This window comes from Amblyomma maculatum, chromosome 3 (genome assembly GCF_055883805.1).
Source record: "Amblyomma maculatum isolate TAMU_Amacu chromosome 3, ASM5588380v1, whole genome shotgun sequence".
NCBI lineage: Eukaryota > Metazoa > Arthropoda > Arachnida > Ixodida > Ixodidae > Amblyomma > Amblyomma maculatum.
Window position 1 is genome coordinate 102,205,109 of NC_139346.1, and position 21,799 is coordinate 102,226,907.

The 21,799-nt window shown below is 44.7% G+C and overlaps 1 long non-coding RNA gene across 1 annotated transcript; it reads right to left on the minus strand.

Moving 5' to 3' along the window:
• Positions 1-270: 270 nt before the first annotated feature.
• Positions 271-8,583, minus strand: LOC146195439 (uncharacterized). Its single transcript, XR_014706012.1, has 3 exons — positions 8,189-8,583; positions 7,393-7,441; positions 271-4,384 (listed from the first exon to the last, which is right to left on the minus strand). It is a non-coding gene; the product is annotated as an uncharacterized LOC146195439 (long non-coding RNA).
• Between the last annotated feature and the right edge of the window lie 13,216 nt (positions 8,584-21,799).

The window sequence follows — 21,799 nt, forward strand, 5'->3', positions numbered from 1 at the left end:
TATAGGAGGTTAAGGTATTGAAGGCTTGTAGAGCCTGGTGTGTCTTTGAGCACCTTTAGCAATAATGATGACAACTGATAGAAGGAATAACATACAAGAACTATCAGGATATGTATAGGGAAGTTGCTTTACAACAATAATTTAACCAGACATGTACAATAAAAATCACAACTAAAAGAGGGTTTTTTGGCTGAGAAGAATGGAAGTACCAGCTCATACACTGCCTAGCCTTTTGCCTTGGCTGCTTCTAGCAATACCTCAGGTATGAGGAAATTTTGTGCTCATTATTTGGCCATTAATATCCCGCATATGTATTGAATACTTGTCGGAGCCATAGTTAAAACTGGTCAACTGTCCGCTCTATGGCAACTAAATGAAACAGATGTTAGATCTTCCTGAAGCACTATAAAAGGATATTAGCAATAGCTATCATAAGAGACTGTCAGAGTCACAAAAGAATATGCCGAAATTGCTGCAAAGAGAATGTGTTGCTTATATCAAACAGACCTACTAATACACAATAAATTGAAACAGCACATCAGCAATTCCTACTCAGACTCAAAACTGGTTTAGTTTGGTCTGTGGGGCCTAATGTTCCAAAGCGACTCAGGCTATGAGACACCATAGTGAAGGACTGCAAAAATTTCGACCACCTGGAGTTCTTTATTGTGCACTAAACATCGCACAGCCCACGGGCGCCTTGCTTTTCGCCTCCGAAGAAAAGCGGCCGCCTAGACTAGAATTCGATCCTGCATTCTTGCGCATAGTCGAGGGTCGCGATCACTGCACCACCCCAGAGACTCAAAACTGCTTCCCAAAAATGCCCATTTGAAACATTCCTCACATCCTAAAATTATGCAACAGACAGCCAGCTTGTCACAATGCATATTACTAATTATTAAAAGGACGCCTGTTAGGTGTAAATTGCTGGATAGACCTGCTAAATAAGACCAAGCTCATTAAGAATAACTGAAGGCTTTTAGAGTAGTGTTACATAACTTGCAGTATTTTATTTGTTCTGCTGACTTTATTGATTACAATCATTAGGAAAGACCAATTTCCTCTTCCAATTTTGGTTCAAAAAAAGAAGTGCCAATAATTGCTTTGAAATAGCAGATTGAAATATTTGCACCAAGCTACTGTTTATATAAACTAGTTTTCCCACTGGCCTTAAATGATAAGTCGCACAATAAAAAGTGTGCTACATGCAGCTGTACCCCTTCAGCAGCCCAAGACGCATTCTGGAGAACAAAATCGCTTTTCGCTGGAGTGCTTTGTTGCTGAAACCACGCTCCGTTAATACACGATTTGTTGCTGAAGCCAGCAATTAAAAAATTAGCTAGAGTTTTATTAATTAATAAACTTCAGAAAACAAAGAAATACTCCAGACTAAGCTATACAACTCATGAGCTCTCATCTGATTTCAGTGGACTAGGCCACTTATTGTAAATCAAAGAGCATAGCGCGGGAACAAAAACGGGGACGACGACAAGAGAGGACAAGCACTAACTTTCAAATGAGCGTTTATTGCAGAAATGATCACATATATACACTTCACGATCAGCAGTGAATGACAAAACACACAATTACTGTCAGACAGCCACATGCTACGCCAAGAATTCAAGCTCCTTGCTTGGCAGTGCAGTGCAGTGTTGACACATTTATCCCCTGTCCGAGCTAGTGCTTCCATTATCTCCCTTGTCAGCTCGTTACGATGTCGATACACTATGACTGTCTTTTAAAACAGGGGATGGCAAGATAGTTCCGCATCACATCTTCTACAGTGCGCAGCGAGATGGCCGTCTGTAGCAATGCTGTCAACTTTTTTATAGTGCTCCAGAAGACGTAAGTTTAACATCAGCCAGTCTTGCCGACGTAGTGCTTTCCAGATGAAAGTGGAATTTTATAAACAACCCCCCTCCTGCAGGGCACGTAAAGGTCTCTGTGTTTAATCGGATACTTAGGCTTCAGCGTTTGCATAGGACAGATTTTTCTGCACAAACTCAAAAGCTTTTTTGGTGCAGTAAACAGGACGTTTACGCCAGAACATTGCCCCACCTTCCTTAAGTTATGAGAAACCTTATGCAGGTAGGGAATGACAACTACTCTTTCTTTATTCCTTCTTTCCTCCTCCTTTTTCTTCTCATCCACTCGCTGTTCGTCACTCATGCGCGGCGCAAATTTCTTTCTGCGATGCAGTCTTTCAGCAAAGGAAACAATGACGTGTTTAGGGTAGCTCGCCGTCTGCAAACGCGCCACCTGCATACTGACACTTTCATCCATGGCATGATCACATGACTTGCAGAGAGCTTTCTTTTTTGTCTAACGCTCTCTGCAAGTCATGTGATCAAGCCGTGGGTGAAAGTGTCAGTATGCAGGTGGCGAGCTACCCTAAACATGTTATGGTTTCCGTTGCTGAAAGCCTGCTTCGCAGAAAGAAATTTGCGGCACGCATGAGTGACGAACAGCGAGCGGATGAGAAGAAAAGGAGGAAAGAAGGAATAAAGAAAAAGTTGTCATTCCCTACCTGCATAAGGTTTCTCATAACTTAAGGAATGTGGGGCAATGTTCTGGCGTAAATGTCCTGTTTACTGCACCAAAAAAGCTTTTGAGTTTGTGCAGAAAAACCTGTCCTATGCAAACGCTGCAGGCTGGGTGTCCGATTAAACACAGATACCCTTACGTGTCCTGCAGGAGGGGGGTTGTTTATAAAATTCCACTTTCATGTGGAAGGCACTACGTTGGTAAGACTGGCTGATGTTTAAACGTGCGTCTTCTGGAGCCCAATAAAAAGTTGGCAGCATTGCTACAGACTGCCATCTCGCTGCGCACTGCAGAAGATGTGATGCGGAACCACCTTGTCATCCCGTTCGAAAAGACAATCATCATGTATCGAGATCGTAACGAGCCGACAAGGGAGATAACAGAAGCACTGGAGATAGCTCGTAGAAGGGATAAATATGTCAGCAAGGCGTCTGTTGCACTGCCATAAGAAGAGCTTGAATTCTTGGCTTAGCATGTGGCTGTATGATAGTAATGGTTTGTTTTCTCATTCATTGCCGATCTCGAAGTGTATATATATGTGATCATTTCTGCAATAAACCCTCAGTTGAAAGCTAGTGCTTGTTCTGTCTTGTCGTCGTCTCCGTTTCTGTTCCCGCGCTATGCTCTTTGATTTACAATGTTTAACCAACACGCCCAGTCTTATTCACTTCTAGGACACTGTCTTTTAAAAGCTTGATACCTTGCAACACCTTTGTGTATATTATATTGACTGGTGTGGACTGAACAGTGTTGATTAGAAAACAGTTTTGCCTATAACTCGAGTGGGATAAATAAAAGGCCTTTTATAAGAATTGCATGCCTTCTTCCAGATTGTTTTCATGTATGTAATGGTCAGTGTAGAGGAAAAAAGTGCAGGCATATAGTCGACTATACATTTGTCATTTGCTAATCCTACACAGGTGACCACAAGCATCAATCAACTGTTATTGCTGATTTTTTGCTCGATTGCAGTGTCAACAAATAGCTAACATCATATATGTGCCCAGATATTGCCGAGCTGGGTATCCTCCTAAAATTTAGGATGTGAAGCTTACTTCCAGAAATCTAACAGACCATCAAAATCTGGCTAGCATTAGTGCAGACCTGAAAGGCTGTTGTGGAGACCGGCTGAATAAAGCTAAATGTTACAAGGAAAAGCACAACACTGCTAGAAGAAAAATAAATTAAATGTTGTGGAAACCAAAATGTCAAATGCGCAGTCGGATCTATAATGATACAAACCACAACTCAGTGATAAAACCATTTGTTACATTTCACCTAATGACTCTTAGGGGATACCTTGCACATACTTCAGCACATCACTGAAGCATTCATGTATGGAGCCAAGTAACTATCACATCTTCCCTACAAAACTCATGGGATAATTTCAAATACAAGAGGCATGGTCTGCAGTATTTTCCAGGTACCTGTACATTTCAAATTCACGCAGTTAATAGTTGGTGAGATAAACATGCTGTGACATTTACAACCAACACAAAAACATAATTTTCAGATACATCACATATGAAATGAGGTTTTGTTTTTGCTAACCACCACAATATAAATAGATTTGCTTCAGAATGATTTTTTTTCACTGCCTACTCCATTATTAAAAGAAATAATGCAGACAGACCAAGGCAGCTGTCCGTTCATACTAGCATCGTTAGCAGTGTTTAGGGTATGACCTTAATCGTGCATCCCTGAACGTGTGATGGCTTGCAGAAGGGCACTGCAGTGTGCTTGCTGGTAGATGATTTAGTGCGTCCCTCATTTGTGCTGTGATGTGCAGGTGAGCAGAAGGTAGGTTCCAGGCATTGGCCAGTCTGAAGTGCTCAGGTAACTGCATATATAAAGAGGGGAAAAAATCAACAAGTGAGACCAAGCACACAATTCCTTTCCCAGTAATGAAAACAGACAATTATAAATTCAGTACCTACGATCAATCAAGAGGATTCTGGGCAAGCAACTTTAACAAGACTGCTCACATCATGATAAAAAAAATGCTAGACTTCAGCCTCAATACAATGTACGGTGTTTGCCAAAAGTAACCAGCCGGCATGGTTTACTTCTCGCTCGTATAGGAGAGACTTTACAGTTTCCCTAAAGATGAAAAGGTCATGAAAGGCAGTTAAGGCTTTACCTTGCCTTCGAAGGTTTAGAATGGGAGGTGGCATAAGCACTTCACAATATGGATGATAGGCAAACTTCGAAGCCTGGTTCCTAGAAAAAATTTCTAACATCCCACAAGTCTCAAATGAGGATATTTTTAATATTTTTTTTTACTCCATGAATGTGAGGCACACCTACCTTAAGATTAGAAAATGGGTAAGACAATTGGTGCTCTAAATGTGTATGAATGTTTCTGTTATGCATAAAATTAAAGCACATGAAACATTTTCCCAATTATGGCATGTTTGAACACAGAAGGTTGCTTCAAAACTCAAAAGAAAAATTACCCCATCGCTCCGTAAATTCCTCCATAAATTGTATTAAGTTTCAGGAACTAGTCTCCTGGAGGAGATGAATAAAGAGTCTAAGTGAACGCATTGCATTATTCTGCTTCGAACAATGTTATCAAAAATGAAACATACGGCTTATCAAGCATCGTCACAACTCTTTGAATAAAGGTGCAAAATTAGCAAACAATGCCTATTTCTAAAATTTTAGGTTTATGCTAAGGCTGAGACCTGCACTGTGAAGAGGCAGGCTATGTGATTACATTATTATAAACAATTGCTGGTTTGTTACATAAGCAGGATGTAGCGGTATAGCCATTTGTGGGTGCAGGGCGTGAAGTGACGCCCATAGGAATGCACGTAAACTATTGGTTTGAAATTTCCAAGTCTCAGACTGCAACTATGGCACATATATGGCAATTTTCTTCATTTATCATAACTAGGTGCATTCTAGAGCACAAAAAAAAAAAAGGTTGTGTAAGATGTCATTTCAAAGCCAGTATTTTTAAATAACTCCAACAGGTACTTGTTTGTCCCATTTATTTCACACATCTACATTTTGTTCAAATTTCTTAAACAAGGCAACCTGATTTCCTTATCTTGTAGTACTTCTAATGGGCAAAACTGAACAGGAAATTAAGAAATAGTGTGGAAATGCCTGCTCTACGAAGAAATAAATAAATTTAACTAATGGGAGCAAAAAGATCCCCAACATGTATTTCATGAGAAATGCCTGTTACAAAAGGAAAGTAAATCAAGTATGCCCACAGGGGAAAGACAAAGCAACAATCTGGGCATGCGAAAGTCATCATTGATGCACTGTGAAAAAAAAATATGTATATATATACATATATATATACTGAAAACTGTCCTTTACAACTGGATATCTAAGGGTGGTGCCACGAGCAGCTATCCACACCCATGGATAGTGGCACCGCCACAGCCTGCGTTTGTCACAGATCAGCCTTGGCTTACAATAGCATAATCATGTATGCTTTCTCTTTATGTTAAAGGTAGCAGGGTTAGCGTATAGGTAATATTCTGAAGAGCGGGGAGTCTTGTATGTTGATTTTGTGCCTTCACTTTACGCCCTTCTCCCAATGCTCGGAAAAAAGAAAAAAAAAAGTTTCAGCTTTGATAACCTTACTGGAAACAATACAATGCAACATGTTTTCTCACATTCTTTCTCATCTTTTAGAAACTTGATCGTTAATTTTAAGAAAAATTAGGACTGAGGTTCTTTCCTTTAATTCCTGAATAAGACTACTATATTGAAATGCATCGAATTTAGGACAGTGTTTAATGTGCTGCATTCCGTATATGCAAAAAAAAAAAAAGATATTCGCAAACATTTCGCTATCAAGTGGTTATGCATTCTGCACAGGTGCGCCTTACAGTCACAGTGAAAAAAAAAAATTAAAATGGCCTTGTTTCACACTTGTGGACATCTGAATTTTTTTTTCTAAGTGGTGACTTTCTCACAGTATCAGAAATATGCCTGACATTCTACACTCTCTCCCTTTTGCTCCAAGCACATAAAATATATTGATTGATCAGTGCCTGCATACCTCAATCCAAATTGATTTTAAAGTTGCAAAAAAAGTGCATGCACCGAAAAGCTGCTTATCCCAAGATGTCAGTCACACTTCTCCTTCCGAAATACTAGCAATAGCACAAAACTAATTTCCCTGCTGGTGTATTCAGTTATGTGTGTACAATATTAAGGCAACCAAAAAACTGCGCAAATAAAGGCCTCTAAGATCAAACTAGCTGCAAGTGCAGCGAACATGAAAGACATTAAGGAAGCGAAATGACTTTTTCATTTCTGGTTTGAAATTGTTTACTACTGCAGCATTTTAAAGCTTCCATCAAAAGCCACGACACAACAAAGTATCAACGAATGCAACTGCCCATTACTGCTAACTGCCCACCTGTGATGTGAACAACACTAAGATACGCACAATTCATAAAAAATACAAACGTCTTATTTAGTAATGAAAGCAATCACTCGTGTAATGCACATTTGACTACGTGTGGTCACTCAAATAATTCTTTCGAATCGCCATCTACTGCTAAACACCTAACGGCTGAGTAGTACACGAGTTTGTACCTTGGCGTCAGCCGACCATGTTTTACAGAGAGGAATATTTTTTTGTACTTTCACACAAGCACCAAAACTAAATGCAGCGACTAATGTGAAACATGCGCAACACCGCAATAACCTGCTTTTTGCGCGCTGTTTCTACTCATCGCATTAATGCACCCACCTGTTAGAAAAAAGGCGAGTTTAAAACACACTAAGAAAATACTCATCTAAATGTTGAGAACCACAATGGTTATACTAAGAGATGAATAAATGACAAAATAAAAGCTTATTCGTTCACTCACTTACCTCGAAAAGGATCACACAGGTCACAGCTCGTTTGGGGTACTGATCACATCTGTTAGAAAAGCAAAGGGGAGGGATATGGAAAAGGAAACACTCAACGCACATTACAAGTTACAAAAAAAAAAAAACGAATAAAGAATAAGACAATAACAAAGATAACTTGATTAAAGTTTCATACTTTCTCTCGCACTTTCGCACATTTTCTTCGTAGAGCGTCAGCTCCAGTTGACGCCGCACTGCGCACTACTTCGCCTTTCTTCCAGCGCCCGCTCCCATTGACGACGCACTGCTGCTCTGAGTACAGTGATCGCGCACTCTCACACCAAAACATGGACGCCTTATTCGCTGCGCACTAGGCCCATTCAAAAAGGAAAAAAAAAAAGAAAAAAGAAAAAAGAAAACACCACACCCGAAATAAGGCAAACACGGACGGTCCGGCGCCGCCACGTCGAAGGCACGCTGCAGGTGGGGGGTTGTCGGTTTACATGTTCCCAGGCGCACTCACGGGACGGGACGCTCACGTGTGGTTCAAGGTTCACACCGCCGCAGCCAAGGCGGGAATTCCCGGCGCAATAATTCACCGCTAACACATCCAATACAAACCCGCCAAGATTATATCACGAGATATACGCCATAACATAACTTTTTCGCGGTAGGGTCGAACTTGCACATGAAAAGCGACAGCTTCCGAAGAGTTGTATTACGAAGAGATTTTGAGATCACACGCAACAATATTAGGAGCGCGTACCTCATTCAATAGCAACATTAAACAAACAATAATTTCAAGCAGCGTACTCACATTTTCAAGCAATCACGCCAGTCCATTTCTTTCTTCCGTGTTGAAGCCGGCGTTGCCACGGTACGGTGCAAGCGGTGTATGACAGTGAATCTATTTACCACTACTTCACGTAATTCAGAACACCTATCGAAGTGCACATGTCACACATCAATTCTGCAGCCCATTCAAAGAACCACAGCACAAAAAAAGCAGCACAACGCAAGGAAACAGCGTCCACAATCGCACCGCACGACAGCAAAGGCAGCATGATGACATCGCACCTCTCCGCCACTGATGACTTCGGATTGGTTCGGATTGACCTATCAATGGCTTTTGTGGCTTTTTTAACTGTCGCCTCCTATACGAAGTTTCGGTTTCGGAAGCCAGTTTAGGCTATCTTTCTTTCTTTCTTTCTTTCTTTCTTTCTTTCTTTCTTTCTTTCTTTCTATGAAAAGGCAGCGCACAGTTTCAGCCCAGGGCTCATTTATGTAACCCATCCCTTCTATAATGCCTTGGCGATTGAAGGTATGGCAAATAAATAAACATAAAAACAAAATTGAGTAGCAATGTAATCAGGAGTATTGAATATTTCAATATTCCTATCGTATATAGTATCAGATATCTTCTGATCATGGTAGAAAACAGGTAAGGTACATTTACTACCCCTGCTTCCAGAGAGGTAGTAAAAAGGTATTTCAGTCAAAAAACGTAGTAACAGCAGGAGTTACTACCATGTTACTACCTAAGAAGGTCGTACAAATGTAGTAACGGTTAAAAAAGGTAGTAACGGCAGCCGTTACTACCTTTTTACTAACTTTTTTTCTAAGAGTGTACTGCCGGCTCCGATGTCAAGTTTTTTTATTACATGAGGTGCTCCGCCGCGATGGTGCAGGGGTTAACATATGCCTGACTGCTGCGCCGGAATATCCAGGTTCGGTCCCAACCACCGGCAGCTGTGTTTCGATGGAGGCGAAATGAAGAGGCAGCCGTGTGCTGTGCGCACGTCAAGATCTTCAGGTGGTCAGAAATGATCCGAGGCCGTCCCCTACGGCTCCTTTTTCTCGATTTTCACTTTCCCTCACACGTTCCTTTCTTAAACCATTTTTGTGCTGTTGCTGTGTTGTGTTTTTCGGCGCATAAGCGACTAAGGCTATCATGCGCCACGAGCAAGGTGAATTTTTTGTGTGTGTGAAAAAGGGGAAAATAAGTGTGTTAAAAACTATATTGTTTAAAAAGTCTCCTTCTTTCAGAAAACTTTGCGTTTTTCAATTGCGATTTTCAATTGCGCTTAAGCGGCTAAAGCCATGATGTGCTAAGCACAAGGTTTTAGTTTCTGTTGCTGAAGCAAGTTTCATTTTTCCTACAGTTTGTGTAAAACATTTGCTTCCCTTATAAGACTGAGATCACAAGACAAATCAGCAAGTTCATCATCATCTAAAATTGGTTTTGGGTGAAAAGTGATGTGTTGTTTGTAGAATTTGGCAAAATATTTTCCTTAGTCTTTCAAGACCTGTGCATGATAATAAAACGTGGTTAATAGTTAATTTCTCTCTGCAGTTTTCGCATCTGGGTTTCCCTTCTTTTGTTAACAGAAAATTATGTGTCAGGTGCATGTGTCCAATACGGAGCCGGCATAAGATTTTATTCTATGAATCGCTCCTGATGCCGGCTCGACTTTCATTCTCTTTAAAATGGGCTTCACAAAGTGTATTCTAATTCCCATTTCACTTTCCCAGGTAGTCTGCCATTTTTCTTTTACTTCGCGATGTACAAGGTTTATACAGTCTTTGTAAGGTATGCTTACACTCTTTATTTGCTTGTCACAGGCTTTAGCAGCACGTGCGTCTTCTCTCTCATTGCCTTTAATGCCCACGCGTAAACCCTTTTTTGGGTGATTCAGATGTAAACATAACAAATGTGACAGATAGTGCGGCTTTTCTTTCCTACGAACTAATTATTATTTTTGTTATTATTAATATTATTGACCACAATGGGGTACGGGAACCAATTGGTTCAAAATTGTGGCTAAACGCAGCTCACGCGGCGTTTGGAGCAATGTTAAACGGTTAGTTCAATTCATGCACGAAAAATGTCTAGTCGTTTCAAACATTAAAACATGTGAGGGTGTCCTATCGACGACCTCCGGTCATTGCAACTGAAACGCAGGTGTAACTTAAGGGGCGTGACAATAAATTGCTAAATTGGTTTGGGTGAGAGGAAAGACGGATGTATTCGTCACACGTCTCGATGGATATCTGAGCCGCGCCGTCAAGGACGGAAGGGAGGTGGGAGAGAAAGAAGACAGAAAGAGGTGCCATAGTGGTGAATGCGGTATAATTTCGATCCCCTGTGGACCTTTAACATGCACTGACATCGCATAGCCCACGGGCGCATTGTCACGTGGATACCGCGGTCGGGATCGAACCAGGCTACTCCGGTTAAGTAGCCGGGGTTGTTAACAGTGTGCAACCGTGTCGGGTATGACAGGCAGGCTAGTTTTAGAAAACTAAGGTGTGTTTGAAAAAGGGAATCGTCATTACATGCTCAACATGGCATGCGAAATGAGATTGCGATGGGTAAGAGCTTATGCTCTTACATTTCATCGTTTATTGGCGATGGTTGCATTATATTTGTGTCCATTTCTGTGCATTTACACCACATTTGGCGCAAACCATTGCGTCCCCACATAGGCTCGCCAATGTCGTACAGCATAGTTGCTGGAACAAGCTGTACATCGTCGTGCAGGTTGGCAGTTTGCGTTCTTTGGCAATAATTGAAATACACATGTCCCCATTCAAGGCAAAATGTGACCTCAGAGATGCCCGGCTGCACTGAACCACAAATGCGGTTACAGAATTACAGATTTGTATGCCATTTGCGATTTAAACGACGTTTCTAAAGACTGGCAATAGCGTCGCCATCATCGCTGGAACAAAAACAGCAAACACGGAGGTGATATGGTACGTATTCTAAAGAGCCATAGCCATAGCTCATTCAGTCTGGCAGAGGCATGATTTGCTTTTAGCCCCTATTTGCTTTTAGCCCCTACCCGCTCCGAAGGAAAAAAAATTCAGAAAATTTGACAACGGGCTTCTGTAGAAAAATAGATATATTAGGCGTATGCACTACTCGTTTATTCTAAAAGCCGCCTCCACCCTAATATAAACACACTTAAAGTAGTCAGACGTCATAGTTTTGCATTTAATGAGTGTTGGGAAGGCTTTAATAACTATAGCTTGCCGGAACTCTTTGTGGTTCCTAGTCCACTTATGTGCACTTTCATTTAAGATCGAGACGACCTTGAAGACAGGCTTTTGCTCTATATGACGAGGAAACGTGAGTCTCCTCTTTAACTTTTTTATACTTTTGCTTCAAGAAACCGTGATATAGTTCAGCGTGCTCCTTACGCAGATGGTGCATACATACTCCGGTACCTTAAAAACAAACTAATGTCCACACATTCACCGAAGATCGCAAACTGCTAAGCCCTGTGCGCCAAAATACCATTTTTTCCACCAATCATGAATGTCAACATTGCCGTAACCATTTCGCTCTAAAACATTTCCCGCCGGATCTTGTGCAAGCGCATAAAAACGAGAGAAAAAAAGCCAGTATCATCTGCTCAGGTACTAGTTATTTTGTAATGTTTTGTATGTTGTAATGTGAAAGTCAACGAGCTACGTTAGCTGCAATTATTCAAGCTCCATGTGCAGTTCAATCGCTAATGATCTAACTTTTCACGCAGCTGAATTTCTTAAGTTCGCAACAGTAAAAAAACATGACAAAATTCCTACGAATTTCCGTGAAAGACTCCAGAAGTGAAATAAAATAAAGTTACTTGAGGTCAACGCGAATGGCCGTTTGTGTGCTCAGTGTTAATGATGAAAACTATATGTGCAGCTATTCCCCGCTGATCCTTATAAGCCTGGTGGCCGCTTCTTTAATTTTTAGTTCTCAATACGCTGCAATGTTACGTTGTTGTCATTTGCCTTTAGCCACCAGAGTTTGTAAAACCAGCATTATTGTGTGGTTTTGGGATTAGTTCATTCAGTTTATCTTGAAACGTTATCAGTAAAGTGCAGTTCCTTACTGAAAGCTAGGGTGGTTTTGTGAGGAGGAACGCTGTGATGCCTTTACCTGAATTTCCTCCTCTTGACTCCCTGCCAGGTTTGTGCTTCCTTGCTCGGTGCCAGGATAATTGAATTTTGTAATATACAGGTATGGTCTCAAACAGGGGACAAATATGAATCTGTTTTTATTCTTTGAAAGACTTCAGCTTTATAATTCTTACTGGGGAAAATTCATGAAGTGTAATAGACGCTGGCAAGACCTTTGATGCATCTCATAAACCACAGTGCAAAAGCCAGTGCATCTCAATTCGTGACTTATCTTTGATATGTCTGCTTTTTAAGGATGTAATACAAAAATTTCAGGATGCTGAGTTGAAATCATTCATGGTAGGTGACCTTACACTGAGTTTACACATGTCGTCCCATAGCGCTCTGAAGATTGCGTACAAAGTGGCTAGAAGTTTATAGGTAGGTTTTTAGAACCATGTAGCCATGATCTTGCGCCGTTGGCACTACAGGAATCTAAGCCTCAGTCTGCATCGCCACTAGAACCGACATCTCGACCTTCCTTGTTTATGTGAATCAGTTCACGCTATTTTATCATAAACTTATGGCGCCAATTCATGTCAACGGCTTTAGCGACAGTTTCCGAGTGGAAGATTTCCTTTCGTAGCCTATGTAAATCTATCGCCTTTATTTACAGATAGCGATACAGACGGTATGCAGGATTTTGAAAACAGCGATTAGTTTTGACGTCTCATTTCAAAGTAACACATTAAGAGAAGTTTATTACAACTCTAAAACTGAGAATACGTACTGATGTACACACAAAGAGAAGTTTTTTTCCACCAAACAGTTTCCACAAACATAGAAACAGTTCGAGAACTGGTAAAGACACGCAGATGTGCTAGATATAGGTCTAGCACCCTACAGTTAAGTACATTTCCGGAATGTGGTACAATCCTAGTACGTTAAACAATTCATTGCATTTTTGCCAAATAAAACAAATATTATACAACTCAAAATAATATTCGAACAAAAGCATTTCAATATAATGGGGCCAGCATGGTCAACCCGGCCGGCCGGATAACAAAATACCGCGTGCGCCAGTGCCGCAGAAACTGCGCCTCCTCATCTGTGTCGATAAGTTCCGCAAGGTGATTCCATATTAGGAAGCGCAGTCTCTTCAGAGCTGGGTACATTGACCTCACAGGCGTGCGGCGTGCCTCAGCCAGGCAGCGTCGCTGCCATAAAACAAACAATGCTGCGATGAAGAACAGGTTGCCAAACGCACCGCGCCGGCGTCTAGCATTCGGCCCCTTGCGCGCATTAACAGCTTTCCCTACGAAATGCCACATTGACCATCCTACCGCGCACTGAAATAAAACATGCTGTAAAGTTTCCGTTCCGCCACAGTTGACGCACTGCTCATTTGACACAATTTTCCAAGCGGCAAGGCGTTACCGCGTTACGACGTCCATTGTCTTTCCCATTCAAAGTCACGTACCTCACTCAGTACTCTAGGGTGAGTCCAAGTGCACCACTTTGAGGTCGAGGTTTTCCTATTTTTTTCCGACATGCGCCGGGTAGAAGCCATCAGCTCGCTAACACGTGCTGTTGGTGTGCTTCCATCATCGACGTCTGGGAAGCTTCTGTCGAGCGTAGCCTTCATTCGTGCCAACGCCTTATAAAAGGGTGATGGACTCTCGGCTTATGCACCTAGGTGGCGATCAGGGGTAAACGCTCGCCGCGCATTCCCTAGCCAGTATAACAATAATGAGTGCCCTAGGTACGCTTCAGAGTCGAGGAGTTCGTTCACCAGCTTCAACGCCAAAATGCGTGTGTTGAAACACAGGGGAGACCAAAGCCTCTCCTGCCTGCCCAATGGGAAGTGAAAAAAGTGGCGGGCAACACGCGGACTAGCACCATCCCAAACAAAGGTACCTGCGAGTGACGTCAAACGGCTCCCCGTGCGCAATAGGCAGTGGAGACCAAAGCCTCCCCTGCCTGCCCAATGGGAAGTGTAAAAAGTGGCGGGCAACACGCGGACTAGCACCATCCCAAACAAAGGTACCTGCGAGTGACGCCAAGCGGCTCCCCGTGTGCAACAGCATTATCGTCAATAGAGCAACACAAAAAGCACACACGCACATTCGAGTTCCCACCGTAGCCTCTCTGGCGGCCAGCAATCGGTTGAATGCCCTTGGCTCTGCTAAAATACGCATTGCTCGGGACACAGCTGCCTCATTCAAAACACGTAGAGAGACCTCCCTTGGCTAAAAAAAGACACCGCGAACTCGCACGACCTCCACAAAGGGAATGGGTACAGGCAACGCGCCTTCGTCACTGCGACGTCGGGAAATATTGACCGGTTTCCCTTCTGGTTTACCCGAGAGAAAGCGGAGTACATCTTTCTGGAATGCCTAATTCCCACAGCACTCCTAGAGCGTATGAGAAATATGCGCCAAAAGCGAGGGCATTGATGTTTGCAGCGTTAAAGGCAGCTCCACAGACACCTGCGTAGGTGTCAAAGATACACATAAAAATTAAAACACTTCTCGTATCACAAAAAAAAACAAAGAAATGTCGTCCGCGCCCTTAGAAAAATGTGTATGGTTACTTTATGCGATATCTTTAAAAAATAGGATCCTAGAAGCTATTGACCGTCAATAGAATTCATTTCGAACACACATATGATCTACGTATGAACCCCTTCCGATAATTGGCCACATTTATTCAATACAGTTGTAAAGAAGACAAAGAACAAACAACGCTGTGGCATCGCCATCATCATCGCTTGTCTCCGGCGCCCATCTCTCTCGCGCTGAATCAGTGCCCTGCGGCTGGTAATTCGATCCTGCTGTGCCCGAATTACTGCCAGCGCTAGACGTTCGAACCAGCTATTAAATCCACATTTCACTTGGTGGAGGTCAATCTGAGGTTCCCTGTACCCATCTCGCCCTGGAACTTCGCAGCAGAACGTTGACTGCCCAATGACGGAGCCTACTTCATTGCACCTACCTCCGCCAGTCACCTGCTCAGGTGCCCTTCGTCAACGGGAACCCGCCACCTTCAGTGGAAGCAGCGATGACGACGTCGACGATTGGCTGTCCACTTACGAGCGGGTCAGCCGTCACAATAGCTGGGACGACAATCGTAAGCTCAATAATGTCATCTTTTACTTGAGCGACGTCGCTAATCTGTTGTTTCGAAACCACGAATTGGACTTTACTACCTGAGCGAATTTCAAAACAAAATTTTCTGATGTCTTTGGCCGCCCCGCCGTCCGGAAACTCGGCGCGGAACAGCGTCTTCGGTCGCGACTGCAACTGCCCGGTGAAACGTTCACCAGTTACATTGAGGACATTGTTGATTTGTGTCGCCGCATTGACCCGACCATGACCGAGGCTGTTAAGATACGTCATGTCCTCACAGGAGTTGATGACGGCACTTTCAACATGCTCGTCGCCAAAGGCCCGACTACGGTCAAGGAAATCTATGACCTCTGTCAAAGCTACGACGAACTCCGCAAGGAGAATGTTTTGATTCGCCAGTCTTAAGCATCACTTGCTGAACTAGCCGCGGAGAGGGAGTCATCTAGCCTCTCTGAAGGTATCAAGGCTTTTGTACGTCAAGAGGTCGCGCGACAACTGTCCTTGTAGCCATATGTTAAGGAGTCGTCACCAACTGGCCTTGTTCCGGAGCTTCGCCGTGCAATCCAGCAACATGTATCTGAAGTCGTCCCTAATCCTGCTTCTCAATCAGCTCCGGTTGCACCCTCAATGCCGTTCCCCACGCCCACAATTTCATTGTCCGGCGTTGCGCCACTGAGCTACGCTCCAGCATTCGCGCCGGCTCCTCATGTATTGCGTCGCACGTATCCCGAAGTTACTTCAAGTCCACCTCCTGAGCCAGCATATGCCTATGCTTCGCCCCCTATGCGTTTGGCACCAACAGCTTTTGCTCCCCCCTTGCGTCAGACGCCATCTCCATGGCGCACTGCAGACAACAGGCCTATTTGCTACCACTACGGCATCCCTGGGCACACTACACGATGCTGCCGGCGCCGAATAAATATGGCCTTTGCTGCACGGCCTGCGTCACCTTATTTGGCCCCCCAGTTCCCCGTCCCATCGGGTCCTCCAACAGCACCCCCTGACCCTGCGGACTTCCTGCCTCGTCGTTCGCCATCACCACGTCGCGGCTCCATTTCGCCAATGCGCCGACGACCCGCTACTCAGCCGGAAAACTAACCGCCGCAGTTTGCGAGGCACGCACTGCGTATTCGACAGAATTTCAAAGTCCTCGTCTTAATCCCGCGAATGTTACTGCTGTCCACGTTGAAGGTGTTCATACTCTTACGCTCGTCGACACCGGGGCCGCTGTATCAGTTATCAGCCAAAAACTCTGCCGCTCCCTACGAAAGGTGACTACGCCTCTCGAGGGACTATCGCTTCGTACCGCACCCGCTCACAGTATACAGCCCACAGCTGTCTGCACTGCTTGCGTCGTCATTGCTGCAGCCTTGTACATCATCGAATTCGTCGTTCTCCCCACATGTTCTTAGACGTCATTCTCGGCTGGGATTTCCTGTCCAAGCATCATGCTATCATTGACTGCGCCAATCCTGAAGTAGAGCTCATTGAACCAAGTGATGCACCGTCTGATGCCCTGCTCCACGAGTCGTGTCCTCGTTTTGCGGCCAAACTCCTCGTAGTTCATGACACAACCATTCCACCCGTTAGCGCTATTCTGGTTCCCCTCAATGCTTCTTTTACCACCGCCACTACAGTCCTCTTTGTGCCCTCTAACGTTGTCTGCCGCCGCCGCCACTTACCGCTGCCGTTTGCCGTCCTGGACATGAACAACGGCGCTTGCACACTTCTGGTAGCCAATCCTCATGCATCTCCCGCTATGTTGATCGAAGGGGAGTGCCTCGGCCGCATCGAGCCCGTGGACCTTCTGTTTGCCTTTGATGATGTGTCATTCCCTGTTTGCCAAGTTGACGCCTTGACTCCAACTCGTGTGGCTTCAGCTCCGCCACAGCGGGACCTTTTTGACCATTCTGTGGACAGCGCTCTAGAACCACGCCACCGCGAGCAACTTCTTGACCTTCTCCATCAAATCCGCGCCTCCTTCGACATTCCGCAATCTTCCTTGGGCCGCACGACGACCGTTTCCCACCTCATCGACACTGGCGCTCACCCATCTCTCCGTCAGCGGCCGTATCGGGTGTTCCCAACTCAGCGCCGTGTTATTGCCCAACAAGTCGATGACATGCTGCAACGCGGAGTAATTGGAGAATCCTGTAGTCCATGGTCGTCTCCCGTCGTCCTAGTTTAGGAGAAGGATGGCTCCATACGATTTTGTGTTGATTATCGCCGCCTCAACAAAATTACTCGTCGTGATGTGTACCCCTTCCCACGTATCGACGATGCCCTAGACTGCTTGCAAGGCGCACAATTCTTTTCCTCACTTGATTTGCACTCTGGATATTGGCAGGTGCCCATGGCAGAGGAGCATCGCGCTAAGACCGCCTTTATTACTCCAGGCGGACTATACAAATTTTTTGTTATGTCATTCGGACTCTAACGCCCCAGCCACATTTGAAAGAATGATGGACGTCGCACTGCGTGGCCTGAAATGAAACATCTGTTTATGCTACCTTGATGATATCGTCGTCTTTTCAACCGTCTTCCCGACCCACCTGACCCGACTTCGCCAGGTCTTCACCTGCCTAACCCACGAAGGTCTTGAACTGAACCTCAAAAAGTGCCGCTTCGGTGCCCGCCAGCTCGCAATACTCGGACATGTTGTGTGCAAAGATGGAATTCTGCCTGATCCTGAGAAGCTGCGCGCCGTCGCTGACTTTCCGAAACCGACCAATTTGAAACAACTGCGAAGCTTCGTAGGCCTCTGCTCGTACTTTCGTTGGTTTGTTCGGAATTTCGCAACCATCATAACCCCCCTTACACAGCTCTTGAAAGGCGCCCCTAACCTCTCCTCTTGGTCGCCAGCCTGCGATGATGCATTTGCGACACTGCGCAATGTTCTGACGTCACCGCCAATCCTTCGCCATTACAACCCTACTGTACCTACAGAACTTCACACCGATGCCAGTGGTGTCGGCCTCGGCGCCGTCCTCGCCCAGCGCAAGCCTGGCTTCTCCGAATACGTTGTCGCCTACGCAAGCCGTGCTCTTACCAAAGCCGAGTTCAACTACTCCGTTACCGAAAAGGAGTGCCTAACAATCGTGTGGGCTATAACGAAGTTCCGCCCTTACTTGTATGGCCGCTCCTTCGAGGTAGTTACAGATCATCACGCTCTCTGCTGGCTCGCGTCTCTCATGGATCCGTCTGGCCGTCTCGGGCGCTGGGCTCTCAGGCTTCAGGAATACGACATCCGTGTAGTGTACCGCTCTGGGCGCAAGCACTCTGACGCCGACGCTCTTCCTCGGTCACCGGTTCGCCTAACTCATCATCCCCTGCTCAAGCATCCTTGTCAGCACTCGCCATTGAAGATATGCCTTTCGAGCAAAGACAAGATCCTTGGGTTTCTAACCTGCTAAATATCCTAGGCATTACTTCTGCGGCTATGCATCCTCGGGCACTCCGCCGACAGGCCTCCCATTTTACCATTCGGGAAGGCCTCGTCTACCGAAGAAACTACAACTCAGACGGCAGAAAATGGCTTCTTGTCATTCCGCGCCACCTCCCCTCCGAGGTTTTTGCCCACCATCACACTAACCCGCAAAGCGCTCATGCCGGTGTCCTGAAAACCTATGATCGAATTCGTCAGATGTATTACTGGATGGGAATGTACAATTTCGTACGTCGTTACATTCGCTCTTGTACCGCCTGTCAACAACGCAAGACTTCTCGCCACCCCGCTGGCCCTCTCCAGCCTTTACCTTGTCCAGCTCGCCCGTTTGATCGCGTGGGAATCGACCTTTATGGTCCGCTACCATGCAGTACCGCCGGTAATCGATAGGTAATCATCGCCGTCGACCACCTGACCCGCTACGCGGAGACTGCTGCCCTTCCCGCGGCGACAGCCCGAGAGGTAGCCCATTTTCTTCTGCACCACTTCATTCTTCGACACGGCGCCCCTCGCGAGCTACTCAGTGATAGAGGTCGTGTCTTTCTTTCCGAAGTAGTCCAAGAGCTCTTCTCGTCTTGCAAATCAATACATCGGGCTGCAACCGCGTATCACCAGCAAACCAACGGCCTCACGGAGCGTTTCAACCGTACGATTGGGGACATGCTCGCAATGTATGTTACATCTGAATCTGGAAGCTCCAACTGGGACCAGGTTCTGCCATTCGTAACGTTCGCGTACAACACTGCCACCCAAGCAACAACTTGTTTTTCGCCCTTCTTTCTCTTATACGGCCGTGAACCATCTTGCACTCTGGACACAATTTTTTCATACAATCCAGATGCCTCTGTGTACAGTGCTTTATTCGATATTGTACAGAAGGCCGAGGAATGCCGTCAGCTAGCTCGCTCGTTTACCGCCAACACTCAAGGCTATTACAAAGACCAGCATGATAGCGATACCCCTGCTCCAACGTTCCTGGCCGACAGCTTCGTTTGGCTATGCGTTCCTGCCACCAGCAAACTAGAAACAAAATACCGCAGACCTTATCGCATCTTGGAACGCACATCCCTGTTAACTACATCATCGAGCCAGTCACCCCTTCTTCCGACCACCGCCGCCGCGGCCGTGAGGTTGTCCATGTTAGCCGCCTCAAGCCGTATTACAACCCTCTGGTCGTCTCTTCTCGGTGAGTCGCCAGGATGGCGACTTCTTCACGCGGGGGAAATGTAAAGAAGACAAAGAGCAAACAACGCTGCGGCATCGCCATCATGATCGCTTGTCTCCGGCGCCCATCTCTCTCGCGCTGAAGCTGTGCCCTGCGGCTGGTAATTCGATCCTGCTGTGCCCGAATTACTGCCAGCGCTACACGTTCGAACCAGCTATTAAATCCACATTTCACAGTGTATTTTCATAATGTATATATACCTCCTATGATTGTCTTACTGATAACGCACATTGACATCATAGTGACTGTTTTCCAATAGTTGGCCACTGCAAGTCCGAAGAATCATGTTCATAAAAAGTACTCATATTTTGTGTTATCATACAACCTATATTTCCAGCCTCAAATAATAAAGTGCGTTTCACTCACTGTTCACATGCTTGTAATACTTCGTGAAAAGTGAGACTATTCAAAGAAAGAGATGCAAATTCATACCTTCATTTATTGCAGAAACCCTTGACACATAAGCACTTGGTTTACTACGACAAAAATAACATTGTGCTTTCGGTGTACCAGTCATATCAAAATTTATCATGGTGTCACCTAGAAAAGAAATATACATGCTGAAAACCTTCCTGTCCATTTCACATGCTCAGTGCTAGCATCACACACATCTCTCTTCACACAGATACCTCTTTTTTCACTTATATACTAACTGGTTTCCGACCACTTCCTGTAGAAACTACTTCTTGCCAAACACTAATAGCAGTTATAGACTAATACTGACTTTAGTTGTATTTCTTTTCCTCATCTACTTCATTCGAGATGCAGTTAATCACAAGGGTGTGGCCCAGAAAACAAAGGAGTGAAATTTACATTCCAATATGCTTGTTAAATGATCATACAGTTAATCAATAAACACTCTCATCTGCTATTTGTTACATCAAGCAAAGAAACATGTTGAGAAGCAACTTATTGCTATGTATACGTAATTTTTTATGCATGCTACCTTGAAAGTAATGCCACTATGGTCGTTTCCTGCTGCCGTTTTTCCTACTATGAGTGATGCCTATGTATGCCGTAGCAGATAACATACACACCTAAGTAATTATTGAAGGAGACCAGTTACACCAAGCTTCTAGGTGAATACAAGAGCAATAATAAGGAATGAATAAGTACCCAGGCAGCACACCAACATCGCACTAACCCCGGCCCAACGTCGACAAAAATTGGTACCAACATTGGCGTAACACTGGCTTTTTGAGAAATTACTACATTTTTATATATTGGTCCGGCTTATATGCGAACATTGCACCCGTCTTGGCACTGCCAACATAGGCTATCAGCTGGCCGTGCCCCTTGTGTCACGTATTGGCATGCCACTAGTATTCATTGGCCCATTTTGCATTGGCAATAAACCGGCCGTGCCGCTAGTATCACATATTGGTATTTATTGCATGCAACAAGTATTCATCGGCACACGTGGCACTGGCACTGCCACTGTTAAGCCACCTTTAGCCATTCAGTTATTTCACCTTTGCCCCTGCTGCCATTTGCTTAACTGTCACTCTGACAATTGTGGCTTTCTTATGCAGTCATTTCCCAATACCCCCTTGCATGTCATCTCCCTAAGAAGCCATAAAAGCCATGCAATGAAATGAGGCAAGCAAAATATTTTCCGAAAACATTTTATTGAGAGCTCATATACATGTACATGCCACAAGGACATCAGAGGGCCAAAATGCAGTGCAGGAGGCATTCGGTACAGGGCTAGTATGGGAGAGGCTAGTAGGTGTAATT